The 22,141-nt window shown below is 52.8% G+C and overlaps 1 long non-coding RNA gene across 2 annotated transcripts in view; it reads right to left on the reverse strand.

Moving 5' to 3' along the window:
• Window positions 1–19,005, reverse strand: part of LOC143159715 (uncharacterized) — a 71,693-nt gene extending 52,688 nt beyond the window's left edge. For both annotated transcript variants that reach the window (XR_012995207.1, XR_012995206.1), the window contains exon 1: window positions 18,818–19,005. This is a non-coding gene — a long non-coding RNA (uncharacterized LOC143159715). The remainder of the gene's footprint in view (window positions 1–18,817) is intronic.
• Window positions 19,006–22,141: the final 3,136 nt, after the last annotated feature.

The raw sequence follows: 22,141 nt of genomic DNA on the forward strand, positions 1-22,141 counted from the left end.
TCGTCTGCAAACTTGCTGAGGGTGCACTCGATCCCACTGTCTGTGTCATTGATGAAGATATTAAGCAGTACTGGTCCCAGTATGGACCCCTGCGGGACACCACTTGCCACTGATCTCCATCTGGACATTGAGCTGTTGACCACTACCCTCTGGATGTGACCATCCAACCAATTCCTCATCCACTGGGCAGTCCACCCATCAAATCCATATCTCTCCAGTTTAGAGAGAAGGATGTTGTGGGGGACCGTGTCAAAGGCCTTACAGAGGTCTGGATAGACGACATCTGTAGCTCTTCCCTCGTCCACTGATGTAGTCACTCCATCACGGAAGGCCACTAGGTTAGTCAGTTGCCGTTGGTGAAGCCATGCTGGCTGTCTCAAATCACCTCCCTGTCCTCCATGTGCCTTAGCATAGCTTCCAGGAGGATCTGTTCCATGATCTTCCCAGGCACAGAGGTGAGACTGACTGGCCTGTAGTTCCCCGGGTCTTCCTTTTTTCCCTTTTTAAAAATGGGGGTTATGGTTCCCCTTTTCCAGTCAGTGGGAACTTCACCGGACTGCCACGACTTCTCAAATACGATGGATAGTGGCTTGGCAGCTTCACCTGCCAGTTCCCTCAGGACCCATGCGTGCATCTCATCGGGTCCCATGGACTTGTGCACCTTCAGGTGCCTTAGATGATCTCGAACCTGATGTTCTCCCACAGTGGGCTGCTCTTTATTCTCCCAGTCCCTGCCTTTGCCTTCTGCGGCTTGGGCGGTGTGGCTTGAGCACTTGCTGGTGAAGACTGAGGCAAAAAAGTCATTGAGTACCTCTGCCTTCTCCATATCCCGGGTAACCAGGTCTCCCATTTCCTTCTGGAGAGGGCCCACATTTTCCCTAGTCTTCCTTTTATCCCCGACGTACCTATAGAATCTTTTCTTGTTGCCCTTGACGTCCCTGGCCAGATTTAAGTCTATCAGGGCTTTAGCTTTCCTAACCTGATCCTTGGCTGCTGGGACAATTTCTCTGTATTCCTCCCAGGCTACCTGTCCTTGCTTCCACCCTCTGTAGGCTTCCTTTTTGTGTTTGAGTTTGTCCAGGAGCTCCTTGTTCATCCATGCAGGCCTCCTGGCATTTTTGCTTGACTTCCTCTTTGTTGGGATGCATCGCTCCTGAGCTTGGAGGAGGTGATCCTTGAATATTACCCAGCTTTCTTCGGCCCCTCTTCCCTCCAGGGCTTTGTCCCATGGCACTCTACCAAGCAGATCCCTGAGGAGGCCAAAGTCTGCTCTCCTGAAGTCCAGGGTAGTGAGCTTGCTGTACGCCCTCCTCGGTGCCCTAAGGATCTTGAACTCCACCATTCCATGGTCGCTGCAGCCAAGGCTGCCCTTGAGCTTCACGGACCTTCACAGACCTTGCAGTATAGTGGCGAGATGAATTTTTATCTTTATTTGATAAAGTGGGAGCTGAAGTCCTGAGACATTTAAGCCCCTTGGTGATTTTTGAAGTCCATCTAGAGAGCTGTGTGTAGCTTTGGGTTTAGATACCTCTGACAGTTTGATAATTTGGCTTCCTCAAGATTATTTAGAAAGTGTGGGAAAGAAGAGACAATTAAAGCCAGGCTTCTCAATGGTAGCGTAGCACGCTGCCCTAAATTCATCCTCCCTTCCCATTTTTTTGCAAGGCAGTACAAGACTGGTGCTCCGTATCTCTTGAGTTCCTTGTGCTTGAATGTTGTAGCAGAGTTGTTTGATTCCTGGCATAGGTTTGAGCATTTCTGATTGACTTCTTTACTTCTTGATCTAGAGATGAACAAGCAGAAGTAAATCAAGAGATACAGACAGGCATGCACACCTGAATATGCCTGTTAGAGAACGTTGTTTCCCAGTTTCATTTCTCACCACTGAAGTGGCTGCATGTCCACGCTCAGATATATGGTTCCTATGGATATGGTGCTCCTCAAGTGTGTAAGATCTGTTGAGGTGAAAGGAAAATGGATTTGCACCAACATTATGATTAACATATTTTGCATGTGGTGCGGTTTTAGGGAGGGAGGGGAGGCAGGGCTAAAGAGGTAGAATGCAGCATCAGTAAAACCAGATAATTCCTCCCAAAGGTGGAAAGCAAGGAGGAGGTTGTGCAGAGAGCAGACTGAAGATGTGAAATTAAACGCATCCATAATCATGCACGGCCATGACCTGTCTTCCTCGAACCTTTATGTCCCCGTGGATTGGGAACCTGGGTCACCTCCAGGTGAGAGGGTAGGGTGTTACTCTGAGACCCAACACAAATTTATTCAGTAGGTTGGGCCAGCAGGGAACAATCAATCAGTCAGAAGCATCTTTTCCCCTCGGGAGTCAGTCTCCGCTCTTGTCATCCTCTTGTAATCAGAGGCAGGAGATGAGGGCCTTGTTCTTATATACATTGTGTGCAAGATGATGCTAGACAGGGAGTTACAGGTTCAAAGCAAATTGGCTGGCACACCAGCCACTGAAAAGGTGGGTAATTATTTTCTCACAAATCCATGATGCATTGTTTGCCACACAAATATTGCCCGGTGGTCTATTTTGCTGTGCAGCAAGACAGCAGCAAGATTTATATCAATGTTCAGGTGCATCCTTTGGCAGAACTCTCAAATGTGAGCTTGTTGTGACTCCTGATATGCTGTGGCTCATCACTCGTTGGTGGGAGTGGGGACAAAGCTACTGAAATAAGGTGAACTCCTGATCCACAGAAGTCAAGGGTATACTGTGGCCGACCTCCACTAGCCAGCATTTCATCAATGTGTGGCAGCCGAGAAGTGGCAAAGGTAATTTTAAAGCTCAGCTGATGTGCTTGCAGAGCCAAAAGCCATTACCTGTACCGAGCTGCAGCCCAGCAACGTTGAAAGACAGGATGAATATTCCAATTAAATTATAGGGCTAATATAGCAGGAGGCATGGCTGCTGAATAGTCTAGCTAGTCACTAGGGAAGCAAAGTCCATCCCCGGGTAGATTGTTTTCCATGCTGTCTTGCTAAGCAAAAAGCATTCCAGAAAAAGAAAGCTGAAACCCACCCTAATGGGACTCAAAAGGGCACCCAGCAACGTTGTATAGTTTCACTGCTGTAGCGCCTGGCTGCCGAGAGCTTATGTTAGCGGTGTTTCTGATCAGCTTCCCTGACTGAGAGGAAGAGCAACAGAAACATGCTGGACCTTATCTTGAATTATGTCCTCTGTGGTGCATCACCCTGCTGGGGACAAAGTGTACCTGTGTCCTAGTTCCTTCAGCTGGTGCATTGTCCATCACTCAGGGGACATCGTACTTGGGTGCCAGAAGCAGATATTTTCCTGGGGGACTGACTGCCCTTCTCCGAGGCAGCAGTCTCGTTTGCAGTGTGATGACTGCTCAGCCCTCCCGTGGGGAGTTAGAAAGCTGCAAGGTATTTTCTCCTCTGCGCTGTATTCAGGCAGATGTAGTCTGGTGCTATTCTAAGAAAGGAACATCCTAACAGAAGGCAACGTGGGGAGAAATCCAGCCCTCAAGGGCTACAGAGCAGCTCCCACCTTTCTACTGAGGATAAGAGGTGTGCACCTCAAGAGCATAAAAAATACTGTAAAAGAAATTATTTTGGTGATAGAGTATTAGTCATCACCAGCCAGCTCACCTTGAACAAAGAAATGGGATGTATTGGCACAAAGCTGAGGCTGCCTTGTCAAGCGCTATGAAATCTATTTTGCAACAAGATCTCTACAAATTGAAGATTAGATTTAGTTACATTTATTGTTTGAGCTTGTGTGTTTTTAACAGTAGCCATTGTCACACTGAATTTTATAAACTATGGATTTATTTGTGCAGCTGTTACAAAAGACAACTATTGGAAACCACTGCATCTGTTTTTGCTTGCAGGGCCTGATGTCTACTGAAAATCCAAGCCTGCTTCCAGCTTAGCAGGTGGCATGCCCCACGTGTCCTAATGACACCAGGCCCAGGAGAGGACCAATGAATTAAAAGGTGAACCCTACGGTACAGTCAGCCTGTGCACATCACTACTTCTGACTGTCCTTAAAGTCAAGACAGGAGCCTACACAGCTCCACACCAGAGAGACAGGCTCTTTTTCATTACCAAGTCACAGCAGTGAAAAGCTCTTTGTTGTCTGCAACTGTCTGTCTTTTCAGCCAGGAGAAAAGCACAGCTTTTGTCTTCCAGTTTTTAAGTCCGTCTGATTTGCACACAGAGTGTCTGACTTTCCTCCTGCCCATTTGCCTTAGAGAAGGCTTGCAGATTTGGGCCCAGCCTGCCCCAAATAATAGCTTAATGGTTTTTAAGTTCCTTCTGCCTAAAAACTACCAGGATTCTCACCGTCTCCTGCCTGAATGTTTTTAAAGCTCTCCTTACAAAAGACTCTTAATGTTACTAGAGCTGAGGCTAGAATTTGGCTCGTACTGGTTTACACAGGCTGATGGTGGTCAGTGACTAGCTGGTTTCCCTGCGCAGTACTTGGTTTCCCCGTTTGCATGGGCATTTCATACCACAACAAGGAAAGAAAGGCATTTTGAAAAGGAAGAGAACATAGTTCTTAAACCACAAGAATTGGCCCAGGGGCAGGTGTAATACCTAAAATTACTTGAAATTCGGTCAATAGAAGAGAGTTTAAAGTAATTTCTGACTGTATAGCTTTACTATAACATCATTAGAGGGACCCTCCAATTAAAGTCAAGTTTTTTAAATTACTCATTTGCAAGACAATGTTCCTTTATTCCTTCCGTCTTTACTTGACTTGTAATGGATTTGGGGCCTGGGGTTCCTTTCAGTTTTGTGATGGGCATCGAAGGTTACTTTTTTGAGTGACTCAGACTGAACAATTATGTTTTGAGATAATTTAGCAAGAGTAATGGAAAACAAATTTGCCCGACTAGAAGATCACATGAACATTCATCAAAATCAAAGGCAAAAAACCCCAGCCCAAACAACAAACCACTAATAATCCAGCCTAGTCGTGAAATCTGGTGCTTCTGGCTGAATCTCTCATCCTATCCCCTTGGAGGACTGAGCCACGGAAAGAGAAACGTGCACTTAACAGTTGTTAAGATGCTTCTTTTAATTAATCATGTCTTAGTTTTTTCTTGTTGGCTGTCCATTGCAAGACCACAGCTGTCATATGCAACACCATCTCTTTTCTTGGACTAGAAACAGGGACGAGTTTTAACAAATCCTACCAGTTCTTGGTCTCATTGCAAAACACTGTATCTTACAGGGTCCCAAAGATTTGTCTGGTGGGTTACCTGGGAGATCTGGGAAAGACCTTTCCCATGTGCTGCAGAAGTGCCAGAAGACCTCCAGGGGAAAAGCGAGGACAGAAAGCTTTTGTTGTAAATAGTTGCGAGATAAATGGCTGGATTAATCAAGCATACCTCAAGCATACAAGGCCTAAACTAATGAGCACATCATGAAATAGGTAAGAACTAGCAGAAACCAGACAAGGACAACCAGAACTGTAACAAAAGGCGGTGATGAGCCAATTTGTGAAAAGTTTGAAAGTTCACCTCCTGCAGAGACCACTAGAAACAGCAGAGACCACTAGAAACCACCCGAGACCCCTGTAGAAGCTCCTAAAAGACTCAAAACGCATGCGTGGAAGACTATGCAGATATTATAGTTAGTTCTGGGAAATGTAATGAATATGTATGATTGTTCCAAGAAATGTGATGCATATGTATATCGAAGAACCATATAAGGGATTGTTGATGCAACGTACGGTGTGCATGCTAGGCAGAGAGATCCCCCATGCACCCAGCACTGAATAAAGTAATGCCTGCTCTTTAATACACCCAGTGTTAAGGAGTTTCCTTCCCGATTTTCGGTGACACTTTCACAGCCGCATTTTGAGAATTGTGTTTCAGAAAAGAAACAGTTTCTCTCCTGAAAATATACGGTTAAATTGCAAAATGTATGTTTAAACTGCAAATGAAATCACTAAAGATTTCCTTCAAGGCCTCTTGCTGTAGATGCAGGAGAAATGGGCGGATTCTTAGTGACGTTTTGCTCATCACAGACAAAAACCTTCTCCTGAAGGAGCTGGCAGTGGTGATGGTGTAATGTGCTAAAGGGAGTAACAGCAACATAATTGATTAATTTAACTGATGCAGCCTCATTAAGGACAAGGGGAAGCCTGCAGGAGACTGAAATTTGCAGCCAAGAAGCACAACGGTCAGAGCAGAGGATCTGGAAACAAACCACCTTGAAAGGGAAATACTGTGGATGTGCTGTTTCCATTGCAGGGCTGGCCAGTCAGTCAGGCGCAAGGAAAAAGTCAGAAACCAGAGAAAACCTTTTCACTCCCCCCACCACTCCGAGGAACATTTGGTCTAAGAGTTTTATGGAAATGCACTTTTCTGCCATCAAGGGGAGAGAAAGACAACAGCTAACTAGTCAAGTATTTTGCATAAATACTTATAGAAGTGTCAAACTTTTGATAACCACTTCCAATTTATTGCTTTGGCACTTGAACTGTGAAAATATTGGAGGAGGAGGAGGAAAGGGATTAGCGAATAGTGTGTTTATAGGACTGCTGCCACCCAATGTCAAGTGAGAGTATAAATATAATCAGAAAGACCACAGAGATGGGATTTCAACCAAAGACTTAGAACAATAGGTTTAGAACAATAAGTGTTCATAAGCTGTATCTCAGCTTTTCGCAGAACTGTCCCGTGTCCCCTCTAAGTTATCTCAGCTTTTTGCAGAACTGTCCCGTGTCCCCTCTAAATTACCTCGGTTTTTCCCCAAAATTCTCCCCTGAAGCACTGTGTTGTGCTCCGAGGGAACTGCCTACTCCCTGCCCAGTACGCCCCCTCTGTGCCCTCTGTAATAGCCCAGACTCTGCCCCGGGGCGACTGCCCGGTTTATTATGAAGCCCCGCGGAGCGCACCCCGGCCGCAGGCGCTCACTCCCCGCGCCTTAGCGCGGCTGCAGCTCTGCGGGCGCGAGCGCGGCTTTAAACCTGCCGCCCACCAACGGCTCGCGAGCCCGAAGCGGCGGGAAACGCCGCGCGCTCCCGAGGGACGCGCGAGCGGGCGGCCCCGGCTGGGAGCTGCCGCCGCCGTGCTGCCGGGGAGAGCGGGGCAGCCCCGGCCCCCGCCGTGGCACAGGGGGCACCCGCAGCCCCCCTCAGAGACACGTGGGGCACGCACAGCCCCCCCGGAGATGCTCAGGGGACACAAGACTCTCCTTAGTGATGTTCAGGACACCCAAATCCCCTCAGCAACACGTGGGGCAGCCACAGCCCTGCTAAGTGACATGCAGGGCACCCTCAGCCCCCCTCAGATGTGGGGCACCCACAGACACCCTCAGTGATATATGTGGCATTCTTGGACCCCCTTGTGACACATGGGGCACCCTCAAACCGCCCTAGTGACACGTGAGGGACCCTCAGCACCACCCTCAGTGACACGCAGGGCATCCATAGCTCCCCCAAAGGACACACAGGGTACCCACAATCCCCCTCAGTGACAAGTGGCATACCCAAAAACCTCCTCAGTGACACCCAGGACACCCAAAATCTCTTGGTAAAGCACAAAGAAACCCCCCCAGTGACACATGAGGCACCCCCAAAGCCCCCCAGGGCTCTCCTACCCACAGCTGCCAGGCACATACCACAGCTTCTCGCCTGATGCCTGCCCTGCCCGCTGCCTGCCAGCTCCTACCCCTCCATGCCAGCACAGCCCCTGCCCATCCCATCGCCCCGCTGCCTGCATGGCCTCAGTACCCAACAATGCCGGGCACCTTTGCCACACCAGGCAGCCTGCACCTCCCCCGAGCTCAGCTTAATGCCAGAGGCCCTCTCACTTCCTTTAATTGTCATTTTTTTTTTTTTTTTTAAATCAGCACAAGTATTTTGTGCTCTGATGTGATTTCCTCAGGGTTTCAACCACATGCACCCACTTAAGATGATTTTTTACATAAAAACACCCCATTTAATCTTTTCCACATTCACCTTGCCAGTTCACAGGCCAAGCACTCCAGCAGCATTGCTCCTCTACCCGCACTCTGCGGCAGCGCCCTGTCCTGCACGGGAATGAGCATCTGGGAAGAGCTATGGAAGTGAAGGAAATAAGGCTCTTCCCCACACACTTTTAAGCATTTATTTCACAGATCTAGCAGACCTTTCCAGCTGTACAGGGGCTGCCATCAGCAGCAGGAAAATGCACATTTTCCCTTAATCTGGGTCAGATTACATCCCCCAGGGGTCCTACTGGCTCCCCTTGCCCTGGGCTGCCATGGGTGGGGAAAGCTGCAGGAGCAGCAGCCCCAGGCCAGTACAGGCACCAGGGCTAAGCCACCTCTGCCTCCAAAAGACATGCAGGAGCCTTTAACTCCCCAGGGCTGGCTGCTGGCCATGCCCTTCGGCTCACTCAGGTGGCCACAGGAGGGAAAATTTCCTCCAAGTCTTCAAGTCAGAGCAGAATTTCAACACCAGGGTGGCATTTGAGTATACGTGTGTGTGTCCCCATCATCCCCCTCTCACACAGCAGGTGGGAAGCACAGTCATAGAGAAGCTTTGAAGACCCAACAGACAGCAGCAGCCTGAGGGCAGAGCAGGGTGGGATCTAGGCCTGATGGGCAAGGTGGGGAAGCCACCTAGAGACCCCCACTCCAGGAGAGCCCAGGCTTGGGCTGCCAATACCCAGGAGCCTGAAGCACAGCCCCTGGTGAGGCTCAGCAGGACCTCACAGCTCCATCAGGAAGTACCTTCCCTGGAGAGCCTCAGCACTCCTCTTTTAAGAGCAAAAGGGCTGACCCTTGGTGAGACTGGAAGATCACATCCAGGCCCTGGGAGGGGGTCTGCTGCCAGGTTGGAGGTACCACACCACCCTAAAACACTGAGCCCATATAAATTCATTCTGCTGACCCAGATGTGTGCAAGCATTTATTTTTGAAGGAGTAAGCTGTATCCCAGCAAGTTTATGCCAGGCTGTGCTCCTGCAGGTGATACAGCCAGTGTACACACATACCAGCAAACAGGACTAAAACCCAGCTGCGCTTTGGTCTGGGTAACATCTTGATTGCCAGATGATCCAGTGGTGTGTGGCTCCAGCACTAACCAATGCTAAACCATAACCCCCTACAGCTCTGCTCTAACAAAGCACCAGAAACTTCACTGAAGGCAACAGTCTGGAGGCAGGGCACACCTTGATAGCGGTTGATATGCAGGTACCAGCAGTGCCACACCACGCCAGGTCTGGCTGAGCAGCCATCTCACTCCAGTTCATTTTCTAGGCTTTGAGTGGTATTATTTTGTGAGCAGGGAGCCTATGACTATGATGTGTCCACACCTGCAGCTGTGGAGGAGGACACCTGCTTCCCAGTGAACTCTGGGTCTCCCCAGCACCATTTACATTGCCCAGATGATTCAGAGAGCTAGCCACAGGCTTGCCATACAAACCCAAAGCAGCCACCTCCGGGCTTGCAAGGCAAGGAGAAGACTTGTCACGCTGGTCTGGGGTTATGAGATAGAGCAGCCCCCAGCAGCCATCCCCCAGCCTGTACTATTGATAACGTCAGCACTCAGAAGTGTAGCTCCAGGTTCTCAAAATAGGAGGGAATGATAACATCAGTGCTTAGAAGTATAGCTCCAGATCCTCAAAGAATAGGAGAGAATGATAACATCAGTGTTCAGAAGTATATGTAACACCCTGTAACAGTAATAGGAGAGAGCAAGGGCAAACCATACATCAATAGTTAACCTTTAAAGTTAACCTTTAAGAAAGACAAGAATGACTCAGACTGAAGGAGCCAAATTGAAGAGGTGAGCAAAAGGACACAGTGAGGAAGACTATTGATGACCACCAGAGGACCCTGAGAGACCACCAATGAACATAAAAGCACATGCATTAAAGACTTTTACATATGTTGATGAGTTCCAGGAAGTAACATGAATATGTTAATCATTACTAGGAAATCTAATGAATATGTATATTTTAATTGTATATAACTTCTGAAGTTGAACAACTCAGCACACACATTAGGTTGGAATGATCCCCTGAGTGCCTGGTGCCGCAATAAAGAATGCCTGCTTTCTAAAACTCCAAATTGAGTCTTAGAGAGTTTTTAATCTGCCGACTTACAGTAACACTATGGGCCCCCCAAGGCCTCCCAAGCTAGTAAGGAGAGAGGGAACTTGAAAAGAGCTACCAAAACCCGCCTCCATCATTCTTCCCCTACTGCCTTTTGGAAGCACCCACTTTCCTCAGGCACCAGGCCCTCCATTTTCCCACTGCAGGCACTCCAGCACCCAGGCTCAGCCCTGCCTGGAGCCCCACACACCCCCCTTGGCAGCTGCCCACTTTTCCCCCTCAGGCACAGCTCCTGCCAGCCCAGCAGCACTTCCAGGAGCTCCCAGCCTCACCACCCTCCCACAGCTTTGTACTCATTACCTCAGAGCTACAAAAACTTAAAGTGACATCCCACCCTATCTAGGCAATTATTTAAGGAAAAAGCTTGCCTGTGAAGCCCACAACCCCAAAAATCACTCTAGGACTCTTACTATTTCTGAACCTTCCAAGACCCCATCTCCCACCCCGTACCTGCATCTGCCTGTGTCTCTCTGCAGCACTAGTCCTGAACACACTGAGGACCCTTCCAGCATCTCTGAGCTCCCTCACACCACACTGCAGCACAACCAAAACCTTCATCTGGCTCCTGGGAAGCTATTTATAAGGATTCCAGCTGCCTTCCCTGGGTATGGGGCAGGAGCCCCCTTTGGCAGCACATTGAGGGGCCATTAACACCACACAGGTGCAGCCCAGCCTGGTTTCTTGAGCAAATCCAGTGGCCCTTGCATGTGTGGCATCCTGGCCCCAAAGTCTAAACAAAGCGTTTTAGATCCTTTACATGCAAAAGTATCATCCCTGTATTATGCACAACCAGGAAGTTATCGCTGTTTTGCAGTGGTCTCCTTGCTTTTTTTAGAAACCCAAGTTATGAAGAAGCCCCTCTTCTCTGCCCCTCTGCCAAAAAAACACGGAAAAAAAGTGCTCTCTCTTTCCAGCCCTGCCTCTGACGCCTGCATCCTGCCCCTCCCTGCGTCTGGGCTGTGCCTATCATCATTGCTGTGGCTGTCGTGGCTGCAGAGCACGGCCAGCCGCACGGCCACCGTGCTCTCCGGGACGGCCAGAGCCCAGCCCTCTGCGGCACCGGAGGCGCCGCGCCGGGAGGGCAGTCCCGCCCCGCGCCCGCCAGGCGGCGCTAGGGGGCCCCCGCCCAGTCTCCGCTCCGCCAGCCCTCTCGCTCCGCCCCGCCCCGCGACCTCTCTCCGCCCATCCCCTCCCCGCCCTCTCTCCGGCCGTCCCCGCCCCTCTGGCGCCGCTCCGCCCCCTCCTCGCCCCTCATCTCTCGCCCCACCCCTCTCCCTTCCCCTCGGTCCGCCCGTGCTCCGCCCTACCCCGCCCCATTCCCGCCCTTTCGCTCCTCCCCGCCCCTCGCCCCGCCCATCCCCACCCCTCACTCCGCCCACCGCCGCCCCGCCCCTCTCTGCAGGGATTTAAGAGCCGTCCGCCGTGCTCTTTCTGTGCTGTACCTCCAGCACTCAGTCAGTCCTGGCTTAGTCTCGGTGGCTCTGCTCCGGTCCTGTTTGTTTTCTCTGGCCGGGAGGAGCCGTTCCCGGACCCGTCCTGCCCGCAGACCGGGTATCTCAGGCCGTAGAGCTCCAGTCCCGGTGCTATTATCCCACCCCTACCCCAAAATCCTCCTTGTTCCTCTGCCCTACGATGTCCTGGGGGCAGTGGGATGTGGGGGATCTCCCCAGGCCTAGAGGGCTGCATGCTGCCCGAGGGTGCATGTCCTGGGGGCTGGGGGTACATATGTGGGGGGTGTGGGCTGAGGGAGTACAAGAGATGGGGGTAGGAGGCTGTGCCAGATGTCCAAGGGGTGACCAGCCCAGGTGTCCCCTGCGATGGGACTTGGGTGGGGGGTGCTAGGCGCCTGCTGCTCCTGCTCTGCTGTCACTGGTGCTACTGCAGTCCCCAACACCATCCTGCTGCTGCGGGGTTACTAGAGACAGCGGACAGCACTGCAGGCATGGAGGTGACCATGACACTGCTTGGGCTCTGGGTGACGAGACCACCCTGGGAAGCGTTGGTGGTGAGTGGTGCTGACATATGTATGGCTGCTGGCCGGGACGCCTCTGGCACGGGGTGAGCAGGCCTGGCTGGGGCTGCCCAGGGCGCTGGGCTGCTGCTTCTGTGGGTGGGGGGATGAGATGTATGCGGCTGTCCTGTACTGGTTCTGGTGCAGTCTGTCCCTACCAGACATCCCCAGCACGGGCAGTTGCTGGCGCATGGCTCGGGGAAACGCGCCACGTGTTTCACCGTCTTCACATCAACAAAAGACATGACAAGCTTGTTTTTCCACAGGGATCTCGTTTCTCCCATGGGATCCCTGCAGTCTGGGGCAGGAGACGACACCAGCTGCTGTTCCCAGTGCTGTGTGCCAGGACTCGGCACCGCTGCAGCTGTCCTGCCCCGAGAGCAACACAGCCCTTGGGGCTGAGCACCATCAGGACTGATCGGGGCAGCATGTCCCAGGGAGGCCGAGGGACATGGACATGCCCCACAGTACCACCAGGTAAGGCACCTCAGTGGCAGGAAGCCCCTGTCAGAGCTGGCTCTGCCCCAGTGGCAGTCCCTGTGCCCTGCAGCTGCGTGTGGCACAAGCAACAGCCAGGACAGGGTCCCTGTCCTGGGGCCTTTGGGGTGACGTTTTACAACCTGTGGTAACTGAATTGTCATTTCCTTAAGTTGATGCAATCTTTTAGCTAAGATACTGTAGACAATTATTCCCCAATCCTCTGTCTGTGCTTGTTACCTACCAGGTCTATTTTTTCTTTTAAAACAAACCAAAGATTTGTATTTCAACTGAAACCAACAGTTCTTACATTTATGCATAGGTTTTTACTATTCTCCTCCTTTTTTTTCCTCCACATTGGGAAGCTGTGCCTCAGGTTGCCCCATCCCCCTCTGATGGGCATCTCTGTCCCCCAAGCCCTGTGGACAGACAGGGACGCTGCAGGGAGCAGTGGGGCTGCATGTGGGGCAGGGATGGACCTTGAGCTGGAGATTTCTCCACCGGGGAGAAATGTTATCATTCCTCCTATTCTTTTGAGAACCTGGAGCTACACTTCTGGTTGCCGCAGCTCTGCCCTTGTGTCGCCATGGGGCTCTTGTCCACGCAGGTGATGCTGCGGTGGTACAGCTACCCCTGAGCCTGGGTGAGGGGCACGTGCCTACCTTGTCCGAGGAGCATCAGGGGATGCAGGAGCTGCAGGCTATGCCCAGTGAGTGCCTGAAACGGCAGACAAAGAGCTCCATGCCCAACCATGCCATCAGGGCTGAGCTGGGGGCTGCGGGTCACTTGCTGCTGGCTAGGGTGGGAGATGCCCAGCGCAACCCAGGGCGTGGGAGTCTCAGGGGATGCATCACAGGAGAGGTGCTGTGCCATAGGGATGGAAGGCTGGTGGTGCTGCACCCTCGGCAGAACTCTGTGGGCTCAGGCGCCCCAGGGCTGTGTCTGGCTGCTGCTCAGCAAAACCCCACTGTGGGGGGTGGGGGTGGTGTTGCTGCTCACCCAGCCAAGGAGCAGTCTGAGTGTTGCTGGAGGCTGTGGTGCCTGTCCCTGGGCTGAGGGCTGCATGGGGTGGTGGGAGGTCTGCTGCACTGGTGTGGGATGTCACAGGTGGGTCCACAGGTGCCTCCCCCTGGGCTGGCCAGAGCAGAGTTAGCCCTGCTGGGGACCCCCTCCTCTGTGCAGGGGCTGCGGGGTGGGCATGTGTCCTGGTTTCAGCTGGGATAGAGTTAATTTTCTTCCTAGTAGCTGGTATAGTATAGCCATGTACAAATATCTATATAGCAGAGTACAAATACAAAAGTAGAAATACAAAAATTAGTCTCATGACCAATAATTTTATCATATCATAAACCAGTAGTGTTACACAGTGCAGCAAAATTATATCCTTGATCCAGCTCCCAGAGGTGATAAACAGCACAACAGGGAACATATACAGCAAGTAAGGTGTTACATAATACAACTTTGAGAGCAAGCATGACAACTTTGAGAGTAAATTAATCAACATTGTGACCAGCGACTATTAAACCAATATGATGAATGCTTATAACAAATTTGCCTTAACATGCTCTGCTCAGATCTGTCATTATCTCAACCCTTCATGCCCCATGTTGGGTGCCAGAAGGACTGTCGTGGTTTAACCCGGCAGGCAGCTAAACACCACACAGCTGTTTGCTCACGCTCCCCCCATCCCACTGGGATGGGGGAGAGAACTGAGGGGGAAAAAAAAGAGTAAAATTCATGGGTTGAGATAAAGACAGTTTAATAGGACAGAAAAGGAAAGGAAAATAATGATGAAAGACCATACAAAATAAGTGATGCACAATGCAATTGCTCACCACCTGCTGACCAATGCCCAGCCAGCTCCCAAGCAGCGGTCACCCTCCCCGGCCAACTCCCCCTAGTTTATATACTGAGCATGATGTCATATGGTATGGAATATCCCTTTGGCCAGTTTGAGTCAGCTGTCCTGGCTGTGTCCCCTCCCAGCTTCTCGCTGGCAGGGCATGAGAAGCTGAAAAGTCCTTGACTAGTGTAAGCACTACTTAGCAATAACTAAAACATCAGTGTGTTATCAACATTATTCTCATACTAAATCCAAAACACAGCACTGTACCACCTACTAAGGAAGAAAATTAACTCTATCCCAGCCAAAACCAGGACAGCACGGCTGAGCCAGGCCAAGCTGGGTGACACCAGCCTGGGGCGTGTGTCCCTGTCCCCACTGCTCAGGCTGTGCAGGTGTCACTGCCACGACCTATGAGGGTGACATGATCCACGGGTGCGTGAAGGTCACGACAGCAGGTTTGTAGGATGCTATAGTACACAAGGACATGGAGGCTTTGTTTCTGTGAATTTATTAAAAGCTACTATAAATGACCGCTATTATGATCACTTACCTATACACACACCTGCATGTATTATTTGAGGTGTTACCGGCATGAAACTCACTGAATGGCTGCCAGGAACAGGAACAATGGAAAAGCCTCTTGTCCCAATGATCCCGCGTCATGGAGTCAGGAATCAGACAGGCATCCCCAGCGAGGGTCCATCTGTCCAGATCTCCTGCGGAGCAGCTCTTGCAAAGAAACTCATCTTGGGTAGGTATTGTGTTACTTTTAAACCTTTTTTTGTGTAGACATGTTAAGTGGGTGTAAGACACTGCTTTCCAGAGCAGTTGTTCCTGGAAAGTCAGCTCACTGTTGTTGTGGTTTCTGTGCTGGCTCACAAGGAGGTCTCGGCTCCCTGCTGAGCTCATCAGGGATGCCTGGGGCTCCCAGCTCAGCAGTTGTCCCTCTTGTCCAGTCCATTACAAGGTTGCCTCTGTGGCTGCTCCCACAGCTGAGCTGAGGGTTTCTGTGGCCAGGGGCTCAAGCTGGAGCAAGAGCTGTCAGGGTCTGGCCCAACAGTGGCCAGGAGCTCCCTGGGCGGAGTTCAGTGTTGGGCCCCAGGTACCAGCAATGAAGGAGGGTGGTGGGTGAGCACTCGATCCCCTCTGCAGGCTGCCCCTCTTGGCAGTGTACAAACATGGGTGTAGGGGGGGTCAGTGTCACATGGAGAGCGCCAGGGTGCAGCAGTGCTGTGGGAGCTGGTGCAGCCCCTCAGACCAAAACCCCTCCTGGACGGTTTGTGCCTCACGTTTATGGGGCTGGGAAGGGAGTTCAGGGAAGGTGCAGCAAGAGCTGTTGGGGACTGACCCAGCTGCACCCCATTGACAGCAGAGTTGTGCCAGGCTGGGGACAGCCTGTCCTCAGCCCCCGTGCTGCTCTCCATCGTTTTGTGCTATGCTGAAATGCACCCCACTTAGCAGAGGGGTTTGAGCAAGATGCTCTTTCTTGCCTGCCCTTTTGGAGAGAAATGTGACTTTTCTGGCTGGGGAGGGGGACAGGCATCTCCTGAGGGGTCTCTGGGGCTGTGTGGGGCTGGGCTGCACACCCGGGAGCTCTGACTGACTGGTTTCTCTCCCCTTTGCAGGGACAGAGGAGACTCTGCTGCTTTGTGCTACCACCTCACCCACGCTCCACAGCCTGCACCCCCTCGCAGCAAGCCTGCCCCAGGAGAGCTGGGAGGACCCCCACCTCACTTCTGCCCTCAGGAACATGACTGGGCCTGGGAGAGACAGGCAAGTGCAGTGGATTTAATCCCCACCAGACTCCCTGCTGTTCCTAGTTCCTTGTTGGGGACAGCCCTGCCTGCACCCACCTCGGAGTATGGATCTGGCTGATGGACACCCCAGCTTGTTACAACTCCAGCTAAGAGATGCTTCTGCTTCTTACAGCTCTGGCTGATGGATGGTTGGGCTTGTTTTAGTTTCAGGTTATTACAGCTCGTTGAAGCTCCAGCTCTATACAGCAGCTTCAGCTACAAGAACCTCCAGCCAATGAAGCTTGTTTCAGTTACAGGTAACTTCAGCTCCAGTTCCGAGATGCTCCCGCTTCTTCCAGCTCCGGATGATGGATGCTTCAACTTGACACTGCAGCTCCAGCTCCTACACACTTCAACTGCTGGATGCTCTGTCTTTTTAATTGATGCTCCCCCTTGTTACCAGCTGTCCTGGTTTTGGCAGGGATAGAGTTAATTTCCTTCCTAGTAGCTGGTACAGTGCTGTGTTTTGGATTTAGGATGAGAACAAAGTTGATAACACACCCATGTTTTAGTTGTTGCTAAGTAGTGCTTACACTAGCCAAGGACTTTTTAGTTTCCCATGCTCTACTGACTGAGAAGGCTGGAGGTGCACAAGAAGCTGGGAGGGGGCACAGCCAAACTGGCCAAAGAAACATTCCATACCACATGACATCATGCTCAGTACATAAACTGGGGAAAGCTGGCCAGGGGGGCCGCTACTCAGGGACTGGCTGGGCATCGGTCGGCGGGTGGTGAGCAATTGCACTGTGCATCACTTGCTTTGTGTATTATTATTACTATTATTACATTATTATTATTTTATTTCAATTATTAAACTGTTTTTATCTCAACCCATGAATTTTTCTCACTTGTGCTCTTCCAATTCTCTCCCCCATCCCACGGGGGGGAGAGCGAGCGAGCGGCTGTGTGGTGCTCAGTTGCTGACTGAGGTTAAACCACAACACCAGCAATCTGGGCTTTTGGCAAGGTTGTAAATCAATCACTGTCATAATTCTATGTTGTCTAAATATTGACTTTGTAACTATTCCAGTGGTTATACAAACCTTGAATAAAGAGCTGGAAAAAGCACCTCTTGCCCATCTCAGACATTGAGTTTGGCCTGGTGTCTGCCAGACTAACTTTGGGGAACAATGAGACCAGACCCTCACCTCTGGTGGGGGTCCATACACCCTGCCCCTAACACCCTCCCACCACCCCCCTCTGTTTCCCACCTGCCTGCCCCAAGTCCCCCTCTGAGCCTCCATTTTGGGGGCTGAAAATAGCCAACTTAGCCTCCATTTCCAAGTCCCAAAAGCGCAGCAATTTTTTTTCTAAGTCCCAGAAACACACGACTGCCTGCATTTTCAAGCACTGAAAACACAGGACTTAGTCTTTCTCTGAGCTTCAGAAATGCAGTGCTCACCCTCTGGTTTTGAGCCCTGAAAAATAAAGGACTTCAGTTGCTTTTACAGGGCTCAGAAAAAAAACAAACAAACAACAGAACATGTATCATGCTTCTGAGCTTCAGAAAGAAATTACTTAGTCTCCATTTTCTGGTGCTGAAAACGCAGGACCTTCTGAGCTTCACAAACATAGGGCTCTGCCTCTGCTGTTGAGACACACAACCAGCTCCCAGAGCTCATTTTCAAGGCCCAAAAATGCAGCATTTGTCTCCGTTTTCAACAATGGAAACACAGGACTTAGTCTGCATTTTTAGTCCCTAAAACACAGCACATAAGGGTTGGGTTTGTTTTTTTTTCCCTGAGTCCCGAAAACACAGGGCTTAGTCTGGTTTTAAGCTTCAGAAATGCAGGACTCCTGCTCTGGTTTTGAGCCCCAAAATTGCAGCACTTAGTCTCCATTTTGAAGGCTGAAAACCCAGCACTGACCTTCTGTTTTGGTACCTAGGGTGTGATGTGATGTTGGGGGAGTATAGCCCACCCGCAGCCCTTTGCCTCCGGGGCCCCACATGCAGTTTCAGGGAATGCTTGGGAACTGGGGAGGGGGCACCCTCCCTGCAGGGAGGGCCCAGCCCCTTGTTGCTGTAGGGCAGCACTAGCACGAGTAGGGGGTCGCTTTATTTGACCATATTTCAGGCTTTACTTCCCCATCACCACATCCCACACACTCCAAACCCCTCCCGGGGCACAGCAGCTGCAGCCCCCCGCGAGGAGCCCTGCGCAGGCACCCCAGGAGCAACAGCCCGGCCAGGCAGGGAAGGCACCGACCACTCTCCGGGGAACCCCTCAGGGGAAAAAAAAAGACCTTCAGGGACACTCCCCTCCTCCAGAACCCGCCGCTCCAGGGGACCTCCTCCAGCGGCCCCCCCCTCCTCCAGAGCACACACACATACTCCTAAACTCCTCAGGGACCCTCGGCCGCGGTCGGCAGCAGCCGGGGCCCTCCTCTGCCCGTGCGGGCACCAGGAGCCGCCCGGCGCTGCCGGAGCCTCTGGGGCTGCCGCTGCCCGACCCGCGCCGGGAGCGGCACACGCTGCCCGGCCCCAGCGGGGAGCAAGCGAGGGCGGGACGGGGCTGCCCCTGCTCCCCCCGGCCCCAAAACCCCACGGCCGCCGCAGGCAGCTCCGCGCTGCCCCGGCCCCAGCACGGCTTACCTGCGGGCACGGCGTGATACCGCCCGAGGTGGGACGGTGCTCCCCAGCGACGGGAACGAGGGGGAAGCCGGAGCCTCGCCGGGCTGCGGAGCACCCACACGGCCACCCCTCGCCCGGTCCGGTCCCCAGCGCGCCGGCCCCGGCAGGACGGGCTAGGCCAGGCCAGGCCGCAGCAGCCCCCCGAACGGGCTGACTCCGACTCCGCCCGCGCCACAGCAGGACTAACCACAAGGCGGTGGCGGCGGAAACGGAAACCCCCCTGGGATCCGCCCCGTGGGACCCGCTCCCGCAGACCCCGCCCCGGTTCCGCCCTGCCGCCCCGCCCGGGGGCAGCCGGCGGCGCCCCGCGGGCTGCAGGTGGGCTGGCGGAGCGTCCCGCGCTCGGCCCACGCGTGGGCAGGGCCGGCGTCGCGCCTCGTGAGGCCAAGAACTACCCGGGGAGTGTCCTCACCGCAGTCCGGGGCGAGGCAGCTCCACTGCGGCACTTCTGGGGGCGCAGGGATGGTTCTTGCCCCCTGCCCAGTCCTCAAAGGGGGCTCCTCTAGGGACCAGCACTGCAGAAACCCCGACAGAAACCAAAGCTGTCATTGCACTGGCACCAACAAAACAAGAAATACAACCAAAGAGACAAACCTGAACCCAAATAAACCAAGCCCAGAGGAAAAAACAAATCTCCCCAGGCAGGTACAGAGCAAACAAGTCAGTTTTGGCCCGGTGGAAATGCCCCCTTCTTAATGATGTAGAAGTGAAAACAAGGTGGCGGGAAGATAAAGGACAGAGAGAAAACAGCTAGAACCCTTCCCTGCCGGGTGTCTGAGTGCCCCAGAGGAGGGTTTGCCATTCACGGCAGCCTGACTCCTTGACTGTGTCCAAGGCAGGGTGGAGGTGAGCAGCTCTCGGGGTTACTTTTCTAACCCTACTGCCACTCCTTTCCCCACTGCTCATTCAGGAGCTCCTGGGGCTCAGGGAAGGAGAAGCTGGAGGCAAAGCCGAGGTGCGGGACCTCACATCCACGTTCAGCTCTTGCTATGCTGGCCCAAGCACGAGTCACCTGCCCCGGGCAGGGGTCTGCTGCGGGGGCAAGGGTCGCTCAGCAGATGCCCTGGTCTCTCTGTCCCTCCCATACAGGGAGCCAGAGGGACCAGCCCTGTTTCACACAGGTGTCCTGCAGCCATCGCTTTGAGTTCAGTGCATCCTATAGATGGGGCAAGAGACAGCCATGAAATCCCGTCCTATTTTCCCTTCCCTATTTCATATGGAGGATTTTCTTTTATTCAGGGAGTGGAAAGCTGTGGGAGATCTTTCTTGGATGATTTCAAGGGAAGCCTGCCAGCCTTCACATGGCCATTTTCCAGTCATACTGGGTCATTGCCCATGTTCTCACAGAGCATGTTGCAAAGTGTAAATGTGTTAACACAGCCGGGTCACCTCCTGCCATTTGCTCTCTTGGGAGAAGGGGGACATACGTCTTTCTTGGTCAGACCCCAAATAGCAGCCTTGCCACCAGATGGCCAGGTTCTGCCCTGAGGGAAAGGTTTCTGCGCCACCCACTGCAGCGCTGCCTCTTCACAAACCCTGATCTGAGCACATCCAGGGTGCCCCCCAGGACTGCAGAGCCGAGACCAGGATGGGTCCTGGGGCAGCAGCCAGCCAGCATGTCCCTGTCGGCAAACAGACTGGGCAGAGTGAGTCCACTGGGGCAGAGGCTGTGCAGGAGGCCAGAGGGGGTCCTTCCGGTGGATGGGGGCAAGCAGGGGTACTGCAGGGACAGGGAAGAAGGAGGAAGGCGTGAGAAAAAATGATGGGCTGGAAGGAGTGGGTTTGCTTTCCAAAGTGTGATAGATTGCAGCTGGAGGAGAGCCAGCCCCTGGTGCGAGAAAGGCACCTCAGAGAGGCAGAAGTGTCTCTGGGGTCATACAGGCTCCAGGGTGTGAGGCACAGTTGCGTCAGGACCTTCTGCCTCCCTGGGGGGCAATGGGCTGCCAATGGGTGCAGCAGCATCTTGCCTTTTCGAGAGGCTCCTACTGAGCTCCCATGCCTGGGCTGACCTTCTCCTTTGGGGCGAAATCTTACACAAGCTGGAATGTGCCAGGTCCTGCAGCCAGGTGCAGGGGCTGACTGCCCAGAGCTGCCTGTGGACCCCAGCTCCTGGGGCGCTGACCTACACACATGTCCCAAGAGCAGAAAATGCCTGGAGGCAGGGCAGGCTGCTGGCCCTGTGGGGAGTGCCAGCCGGGGGGTCAAGCAGAGGGAGGTTGGGGGTATTGTTCATGCAACAATAACATAAACTACCTAGAAATGTCCAAGGGTCCTGCAGGTCCTGGCTCTTTCCTGCAGTTAATTTGGATAAAAAGGCTCTGCTTTACAAAGAGGAGTGTAGAGGTTTAGAAATGAGGTCCCAGCAACAACACTGCACCAAAAGGCTTGGAGAAATCCAGATGAGTAGGGGGGGCTGCCTCTGGGGCAGGGGTGGGGGGCCAGAAGCCCCCCCCGCCCCAGGGTGCATCCTTGCTCCTGGCAGAGCACTGAGCCCAAGGGCTGCGAGACTTCCCAAACTGAAGCTGTCCCCACTTTGGGCACCAGCAGAAAGGCACTGAAGGGGCGCTGGGGTTTGTCACTGGGGGCTTTGGCCAGGCCTGCCAGGCACCACTGCCCGCAGGGGGAAAGCCGGGCATGCAGTCACATTAGCTCAGCACGGCCACAGTGGTGGCACTGGTAGGATGAGGGGTTTGCAGGAGGGCAGAGGTACCATTGGGAAACCAGAGGCATTGAAATCCACATGCCCGCTGTCTTCCCAAAAGGAGGCTGCTGCAGATCTCCTGGAAATCAGGACTTATCAGGGTCTGGCGCTGTAGTGACTCGTGCAAACGCTCGATTCATTTAACCGAGTATAAAAGCCAGGCTGGCAAGCCATTGACCCCACAGATCCCATCACGAGTTTTTCATTAACGCTGGCTGCAAATGTGTGCTCCATTTCCATGGACGGTCAAGAACATCAATATCTTTTCCAATGTAGCACTGTCGATTCATTCACACGCAGCAGGATAAAAGCTCATGTTGGACGATGCATAACAAAATCATCATCTGCCTGGAGGTTTGTTTGGGTTTGGATTTGTTCTAGGCCAGTTCTTGCAGAAAATACTGCTCTGTGCTTGCTGGCCAGCCAGGGCTGGAGGCAGAGGGAGGTGTGTGAACAAATGCTCATGTGTGCCCAGCTGGCAGTGAGCAGAAAGCTGTTGTCTGCCTAACCACCATGCGAGTGTGACCTCCTCTGCTGGGCAGAAATTGCAGGATTAATGGCATGCATGAGCGCCTGATACTTTT

Source organism: Aptenodytes patagonicus, chromosome 4 (genome assembly GCF_965638725.1).
Source record: "Aptenodytes patagonicus chromosome 4, bAptPat1.pri.cur, whole genome shotgun sequence".
NCBI classification, from domain to species: Eukaryota; Metazoa; Chordata; class Aves; order Sphenisciformes; family Spheniscidae; genus Aptenodytes; species Aptenodytes patagonicus.